A 9,571-nucleotide genomic window follows, 5' to 3' on the forward strand; every position below is an offset into this window, starting at 1 on the left:
GTCTAGGCGATAGAGACTGTAAAATTGGCAAACTGGACATTTTGAGGTGGAAAAGAAAAAAATGGTGGAATATGTTCAGTTAGGTGTCAAAAACAACATATTAAAAATCCCACCCTCCAGACCCTGTGCTAAAAGCTCCAGCCACCCCACCATCCCCCAAAAACCGTGTTTTCGCTCTTTTTGGCTGATATCTCGCGATCTATGAGGTCTATATGAAATATTTTTAGCTGAAAATATTTCTCGGGAAATTTTATACAAGGTAGATACTCAGAAGTTAGCCTAGGTGGTACCTCTTTGCCTAGGAAATTCATAAAAAAGGCGAAAATCATCAATTTTCGTGGCTTTTTGCAAATATATCGCGACCTTCAGGGCTAGATGATATATATGTTTAGCTGAAAATGCTCTTCGTGCAATTTCATACGAGATAGGTAACTGAAGAAGCATATTAAAATATTCACACATTCATTTATACCTCAACGTAATCATTACCCTTATACTTATCCAAATCAATTCGTACTTTTTCGATCAGACTTCTCAATCAAAAGTTATAGACTAGAAACCAATTTGAAAAAAAAATTCAAAGGGCTGTAACTTTTGAACTAGTAGCCCAATCTTGGAACTGTTTGAAATTATGGATTCTACAGGCCACATTCTATAAGAAAATTTTTTTCCGGGTCGATGTGAGACAATTTTTTTTTCGGGGCTCAAAAAAAGACAGTGTATAACCTTCCTTTTTTACCAAAAATCGACTACACCAAAATTTCTCGGGAAAACACTTTTTCTTATTAATTTGGGTGCGTAGAATCCAAATCAATTCGTACTTTTTCGATCAGACTTCTCAATCAAAAGTTATAGACTAGATGCAGATTCCACTTCTTCAGGCTCTTCGACGTCCTCTAGTGGTAGTGGGTCGTCTGAGATTACCGACTCGTAGTTCTCGTCTTCCGCTTTACCTGATGCATGGGTACCCTGAAGAGACGACGTGGCATTTAGGCACGATGCTCCATGACACTGGACGCAGAGTTCATTACACTTCAGACCTACAACAAGAAGCATTATGTCAAAAAAATGTTTATAATTATGTATACGATTATAATATTCTCTCGTGTGTCCTAAGTGTCCGGTAGAGAAGGTTTACCTGATTTCCTGCAACTGTTTCAGAAAATCAGGTAAACCTTCTCTACCCGACACTTAGGAGTTAGGACACACGAGAGAATATTATATTCGTATACTTAATTATAAAATTTTTTTGACATAATACTTCTTGTTGTAGGTCTGAAGAACGAATTCTGCGTCCAGTGTCATGGAACATCGTGCCTAAATGGGACGTCGTCGTTTCAGGGTGCCCATGCAGGTAAAGCGGAAGGCGAGGAGAACTACGAGTCGGTAATTTCAGACGACCCACTAGCACTAGAGGACGTCGAAGAGCCTGAAGAAGTGGAATCTGCAGAGGATAATGATTACGTTGAGGTATAAATGAATGTGTGAATATTTTAATATGAAAATACTGTTTTTACGTGAATAAATGGTACATAGAAATACTTTGTTTTACAATGAATATTTCCTCACACATGAAAGTTGAAGGTGAAAGGTGACTTTACGCCAACTCTTCAGTTACCTATCTCGTATGAAATTGCACGAAGAGCATTTTCAGCTAAACATATTTCATCTAGCCCTGACGGTCGCGATATTTTTGCAAAAAACCGCAAAAAAAAACACGAAAATGATGATTTTCGCCTCCTTTTATGAATTTTCTAGGCTAAGAGGTACACCTAGGCTAACTTCTGAGTATCTACCTTGTAAAAAATTTCACGAGGAGCATTTTCAGCTAAAAATATTTCATCTAGCCCTAAAGGTCGCGATATATTTGCAAAAAGCCACGAAAATTGATGATTTTCGCCGCTTTTATGAATTTCCTAGGCTAAGAGGTACACCTAGGCTAACTTCTGAGTGTCTACCTTGTATGAAATTTCCCGGGAAATATTTTCAGCTAAAAATATTTCATATAGACCTCATAGATCGCGAGATATCAGCCAAAAAGAGCGAAAACACGGTTTTTGGGGGATGGTGGGGTGGCTGGAGCCATTAGCACAGGGTCTGGAGGGTGGGATTTTTAATATGTTGTTTTTGACACCTAACTGAACATATTCCACCATTTTTTTCTTTTCCACCTCAAAATGTCCAGTTTGCCAATTTTACAGTCTCTATCGCCTAGACTATAACTTTAAGCGATAGGTACTTAATTTTTACGGCGCAACTGGCCATTAAAACCGCACATTTTTTAAATAAAATGAAACGCTTTTTAATTCGCCAATGTCGCTTCAGTCCTGAAGATTTTTTTAAATGTGATTTTAATCAAATATGGGTCCGCGTTTTGTTTGTCGTGTCGTGTAAAGTGTGACGGACTGACAGACGGGCGGCGGACGATAGAGTGCAGCCAATAGCGATTTTCACTTTGAGAATAATACGCTAAAAAACGATATCGATAAATTTAAGTTTTTCCTGACATACCTTCGGAAGTAATCGGAATTTTCCGGTTTTCTTTAAACCATGATATACCTCTTTAATTGCGCATCTTTTCTCTAATTTGAACATCGTCGTATCTTCTATGGTTTCGGAGATCCCCATGATCTTATCTTAGACACAGTGTATAATATGTTGAAAGTGCCCCAAAATTTTTGTTAAAATGTGTATCTACCCCATTCCGCCCAATAAACGGAGCACCACGGGGTCCAAATAGATTTACAGATGACGACTACTTAGTTTGTTGTTGATGTTGTTTTTTTTTTTGGGGGGATGGATGACAAGTGTTGCCCCTTTTTCGAGATGCTGTTTATGTGCTCTTACGCAAAAATAACATGGGAAGGTGTTCAATTTAAATTTAGGAGCTACTAATAATTATTCACGCATTTGATTAACTCTTAAATCTACTTATACTTAAATCTGTGCTTATACTATCCTTTAAATTGATGCACGCATCCCCAGCTTTTCGACTGTTTTTAGGAAAAAGGCAAAAAGCAATGTGGTAGTCGCCCATTTGATTGACGTTCAACGTTGAGTGAAAAATGTCGTTATTCAAATTTCAATGTCTTCAATCTACACGTATCATCCCCTTAAATATCGCCAATAAAATAAAATTGATACACATCTCCCTTTGTGAAAATATTTTTTCAACCTAGTCGTTTTTCTTAGGGAAATCTGTAGCGGATTGAAAATGGTGCTTATTATTCACGCATTTGATTGAAACACAAGCCACATGCATCATCCCTTAGGTATCATTAACACATCCATTCTCATTTTGTATTAGAATGTACTTTGAAACGCAGTTATTTTCCTTAAACAGAGGTAATGAGGGAATAGACGTCGAATGTAGGGGTGTTTCGGCAATATTTATTTATTAACCGGCAGAGCAAAGCGATACAAGCTTTATAGGGGAGTCGATGGTGTCCGTCTGTCCGTGAACACGATAACTGTCAAACCCTTGGACCGATTTGGTTCAAACTTTTCACAGTTGACCTATATGCCACAAGTAATAAGCCAAATGAAAATGAATCAAATCCAATGATCCCGTAGGGTCACACCGAGGTGCTCTGCAGCTTTTTTAGATGCTCTTTAGAGTTTATTTACGCTTTGGTTGATGCTTGATCTACACCTATCCTACGTTAAATATCGTCAATCCAATAATTGGTCATACATCTCCAACTTTTTTTGACAATAGTATTTGAGTCGTCGTTTGTTATTTGCACGTACAACCAACTTTTGTAGAAATAATTTCTCAACCTAGTCGTTCATCTTAAAGTTCAACAACTCGTGAATCCCCGTAACGGTTTTCCTGTATGGCTAGAAATTTTTTTAGTGGGTGTGTCATAGCAGCTTCAGCCCTGCAGAGTTGGACTGGGTCACTGGGTCCACTGGGTCGCTGGGTCACGTCATACTCTTTTCAGTTAGACCCAGTGACCCAGTTTGACCCAGTGACCCAGTTTGACCCAGTGACCCAACTTGACCCAGTTTGACCCAGTTTGACCCAGTGACCCAGTTTGACCCAGCGACCCAATTTCACCCGGGGACCCAATTCGACCCAGTCACCTAGTTTGATCGAATAACGCAGTTAAGTCAGTGCCCTCGGTTCAAGTGTACAGATTATGCAATAAATGAAATGCTGGTTTGTTGAAAATAATACTCGATTGCTTGACAACTGCCATTTCTGTGATGTTTGCTTTAATACTGCCGTAAAAAACTTTCCATGTCCCGAATTGTATTAGAATAATGTTATTTCTTTGCTTCAGGGCTTACCAGTTTGCTTACAGGTGTTCATTCACATTTAATTTTTTTCTACTAGTTAGCTTAATCCAAATAAATCTTTTCTATAAATACTTTCATTGACTACTTGACTACAAACTATAAACAAATGCAATTAAAAGTTTCTTGAAATTGTTTTGGGTGATACCTAACAATAATTTAATTATTGGGCCATCGGGTCAAGACGGGTCACTGAGTAAAGCTGGGTCAAGATGGGTCACTGGGTCAAGCTGGGTCACCGGGTCAAGCTGGGTCACCGGGTTCAAACTGGGTCACCCGGGTCAAGTGGGTCACCCGGGTCAAGCTGGGTCACTGGGTCAAACTGGGTCACTGGGTCAAGCTGGGTCACCGGTCAAGCTGGGTCACCGGGTCAACGGGTCACTGGGTCACCGGGTCACTGGGTCAGTAAACTAACTGGGTCACCGGGTCACTGGGTCACTCTATGCTTGACCCAGTCCAACTTTGCAGCCCTGCACCCCATTAGCCGCTACATTTGTGAAACTGTTTTTTTTTAAATTGACAGGCGACTTTGGTGAACACCAGTACCTGACAGGTAGGTCGAAAGGTGTGCAGTATATGATTGAAAAAACTTGGTTCTGCAAAACTGAAATTTTGATATGTGCTGGATTTAAGTATAGGGGGTGCCAGGCGGTTCTGGCCAGGCGAGAAAGCAGATGCTATAGGCGCACAAGTGAGAAGTGTAGGTAATATCGTCCTTCACTCAACGCCCAACGGTAATATGAATTCACTGGTAAAAATGGCATTAGGTGCAGAAAAAAACATTAGAAAATTGTTTTATTAACTGTAGTGCAATCTAGATAAGTTTATAATTAATATTCTTCATGCTAATCATCTGATGCGTCACTACTTATTTCTTTATCTTCATCTGACTCTTCACTATCCGCACCCTCGTCCTCAAACAAAAATAAAGAAGACTGTAGTGCATTTCGTTCTTTCCAAATATCTCCGACACCCTGCAGATAGCCTAAAGTTTACAATATAATAACATATTTGTCAGATGGACTGTAAATCTTAGGTGAAAAATGAATACGAAACTGAGGCGAATTTATTAACGATAATTTTATTATTATTGAAGGCACAACTTTCGTCAACACTTGGAATTTTACAATTCTGATATGGTGGTAGCGATGTACAATTTCAACTTTACGAATAAGATAAACAAAACTGGACCTGCACCTTTCGGATATCAATACAGAATATAAATAGTGTACAAATTAATACATTTGGGATTCGGGCGTCAGTTACTAATTATCCAAATACAATGAATAGGTCATGAATAAATGCAAGCCAAAACAATACCTATGATTATTTTATAAAAATGTGTCTTTTCTCAACAATATTCTAACGTGAATTTAATTACATCCTTTATTTATTTGTAATTAATAAACAATAAATTTATAAGTATTAATCATTTATAACCGCTAAAATATTATTTATAACAGCGCGATCTATTTACTACTTAGGCGCCACAATTAGAACTGAATCGCAATTCGTTTGCTTATATAGCATCTTCCATTCTTGAAGAAAAAGCAATCCACCGACTTACTTATTGCATTTTGTGTCCGGTGCGCCAGATCAACCTATCAAGACCGCATCCGATCATCGTATAATTACCGGCTGTGTAGCGCCATGGATCTGTAGTTGTCGTTTCAGGTTCCAAAAATCTTCGTAACTGGGCTTATCACAAGATCGGTACCTATTTCGTTACTAGATAATAAAGAAATCGTCCCTGTCCCTGCAGGAAACACACTTTATCCACCTTCGGACGTTGCAGGTAGATTTAGTAATACAAAATCAAAGAATTGTAAATTTTTACAATATTGTTTAATTAAAATATCTGTGAAGGAACAATTAGGTAGGTAAAACAAAAGCCACGTGATTAATTTGTAGGTATTTGCAAGTATTATTTAGTGAGTTGAATACGATTGCAGTGTAAGTTCTATGAAGAAAACTGCTCCAGAGACTATGATGCCTATTCCAAGTAAGACGAACGTGAAATAAAGGTGACCCAATGTCAAGACCACTGCTTTTGGTTGTTCAGCATTGAAAATATCTCGTTCTTTTGTAAAATCGGTTTGGTAATCATCCAATTGCTTATTCTTAATTCCAGAATCTCTGAGCAAATCCAGAAAATAGTTTAAATATGGAGCAAAGTGATGGTGACGCCGGTGATGAATCGCATATTCAATTTTTCCTGTTACAGAACTATCGGTAATTAGGTGCACGTTCAATTTTTTCATCATAGTGAATTGATATTGGATGAAATCAGTATACACCATTACTCCAGCCCGGTCACCATATTCATGTATACAGTTCAGAACGTTAATATGCTCTTGAGGTTTTGAAGAAATTGGAACTAATAACCTTTGCAATTTTTCACAAAGACCATAGCAGCCATAATTCGGTTTGAAATATCCTTTCATGAAGCTTGACTCCATGTATATAGATAGGTTCGCATCTGCCAATTCTTCTAAGTTATTAATTTGATGCTGGTATTGCGTAACTGTTAGTATCGTAATCAAATTTGACGTGAAACCACAATTTATATGGATAATGTAAATAAGGTATGTTAATAAAAGGCAACGTAGGGCAAACCCTACTGGTACGTTTGCAACTAAGCCAAATATCGTAAGCGAGCTGACATCAGTTGCCGCGATTGCCAAGTTTTCCAAGTTCAAGTTGCGTTTATTCCATGACAGTATACACCACCAAACAACCGTGGTCACAATAAATGCCACCATGATCATAAACCACAGAACCGGTTGGAAGGTTACAAATATTTTACGAATTGCGGGAACTGGTTTAGCTTTTGGTACCACCCAAATAATTTCGGCACTATAAGTAGAATGAGATAAGCTATAACGATCTAAGCATACTGCATTTGTAGGTTGCAACATTATCTTGCTAGTCATTATGTGGGCTTGGCCTTCTTCCATACTTCTGACTGGTAATGCCAGAGGTGTTCCATTATAATGTTGTGCCAATAGTTTAAAAAGAAAGAATTCGTATCGCACAGCAGGATAATAGTGTGGTCGACCTGGTTGCTTTACTAGCAAGAATACTGGACACCCGTTGAGGTTTAGTGTAGTGCTAGGAGCACTAATTATTGTAATCGGTTCGTTACAATCTTGACACTTGACGTTATTTACCATTTCCCCGCAGTTATTCGCTGGGTCGTACCAATCCGCTACATACAACATTTGCTTTTGTCCACAGTTAACCAATACAACTACATCATTTACACCGTTATTCCAAAACATCATATACAAGTGATCTATTACTACTCTTCCAGTAATTATAAGCAATAAACGGATATTTCCATTCCCTCTGTCTTGAAACTGTCGTATGTTTGCCAGTGTCGTTATTGACAAATGACGTTCTTCCTCGCCCTCTGCACATAGCACAAAATCATCACCATAAGAAAAAAATGACCTTTTATCCAACTTCTTATTAACGTTTAATATTGTGTGTGGAATTGTTACTTCTTTATAGAATAAAGTGTTTATGCATAGTTGACTACCGTCCGTTATCACATTCAAGAACGTAGATTCAACAAAAAATCTTTGTATCACTGCATGAGTGCACGGTTGTCTCGAAGAATTCGCATTTAATTGCAGAGAAGGGAAACCGAGCACAGTAGAGATACAAAAACTTATTAAATAGAATCTCTCCATTGACACACTTCCAATTCGACGTCGAACTGGAAACTACGTCTTATATTCAAATACACCGAAATATATTATTCAAAGGCACAAAATATTAGTAGTAATAACAAGGCACGTTCCTAATGCGGCCAAGGATGTTCGTACTATAATCGATTCGAAAGGAAAATTACAGACAACAGTACACCTGCATATGGAAAAGAAGCCCTTTTTCAGTCTTCAGAACGCGACACAATTACTGTTGATAGCACACATGAAAATATAATTGCTAATAAATATAATATCTGTTTAGATATATGATTTTGATGATTAGTCATTAACTATTTACCTATTTATCCTTTTCCCACAATTATCCGCTGGATCATAATATACCTCTCGTCCAAACATTTGAAAAAAAGTTTCTATTAACTTGCCCTATAAAATGCAAAATTTTCGAGTGCAGGGAGTTGAAATTGAAAAAAAATTTCGCGAATACCTCCGGAACCGTTTATCGTACAGAAAACAGTTTTTGTAAGCATTTTCTACTTTGTTTTGTGCGAAAAAAATTTTTTTTATTATACCTGAATCACAATCTCCGTTTTTTTAAACACTCAAATGCGTGCGAAAAGGGGCCTTTAAAACACACGTGCTTTAAAGTTGCTAAGTAACGATACTTCAAGTATGACTTTTGAAACTGTCATCTGGATGAAATAAAAAATCCTCTTAGTTCGCTTTCTGTAAATGCAGAACATTTCTTTGGCTTTTGTACCTATCCTTTGGTTGAAGCTTTCACAAACGCGCGTAATTTAGGGTATGCTTCCAAATCTGTTCCACTTTTTTATCGCAGCATTGTTTTAAAGTTTTGAATGAATGCACCAAAATATAGAAGATTTAAAAACCTTTGACATTTCCTTCATATATGCCAGCATTATGGATGCATTTAAGACTGTATTCGTAAGTAACTTCCTATTCATCCATGGAAACAACTTTTCATATTCTTTATAATAGGCTTTACTGGAGTTGGATTTTACACCTAACAACGTTTGTTTAGATTTTACAACAAGCGATTTAATGGACGGTGTATTATCTTTTTCAACGGAAATCGTTTTATTCACAAAGACGATGATTTTTATAAGCAAACCATGGCAATCGTGAAATTACGAACACCCAGCCCACTTAATTAGACATGTATTCGAGTCTTAGACCATATAGTACATGGACTGCTAATTGTAACTAAAATATGGTCAAGGACATCGCCTGGGTATGTGAGTTTCAGGGTAAACGAGTCTGTCCGAAGTTGTTCGATGAGACACGATTTGAGACTGTCAACCTATAAATTAACAAACGTCAATTAATTAATCGCCTAGATATCCCAAAAAAACAAACTTATTCTTATTTGTGGACGTATAGCAAATAATGAAGAGCATTTAAAGCTTCCCGTACTACGCGGTTACTATAATGCTGCTCTTTAAGCGATCCTAGTGGTGTTCACACGACTTTAGTTTACCCTGAGATTCACATACCCACGACTACAGTGCCCTCTATCCGTGACCATCCATTTTGTATTGAAAGCATAGGGCGAATAGCAGTCCATGTACTATATGGTCTAA

This window comes from Photinus pyralis, unplaced genomic scaffold, assembly GCF_008802855.1.
Source record: "Photinus pyralis isolate 1611_PpyrPB1 unplaced genomic scaffold, Ppyr1.3 Ppyr1.4_LG7, whole genome shotgun sequence".
NCBI classification, from domain to species: Eukaryota; Metazoa; Arthropoda; class Insecta; order Coleoptera; family Lampyridae; genus Photinus; species Photinus pyralis.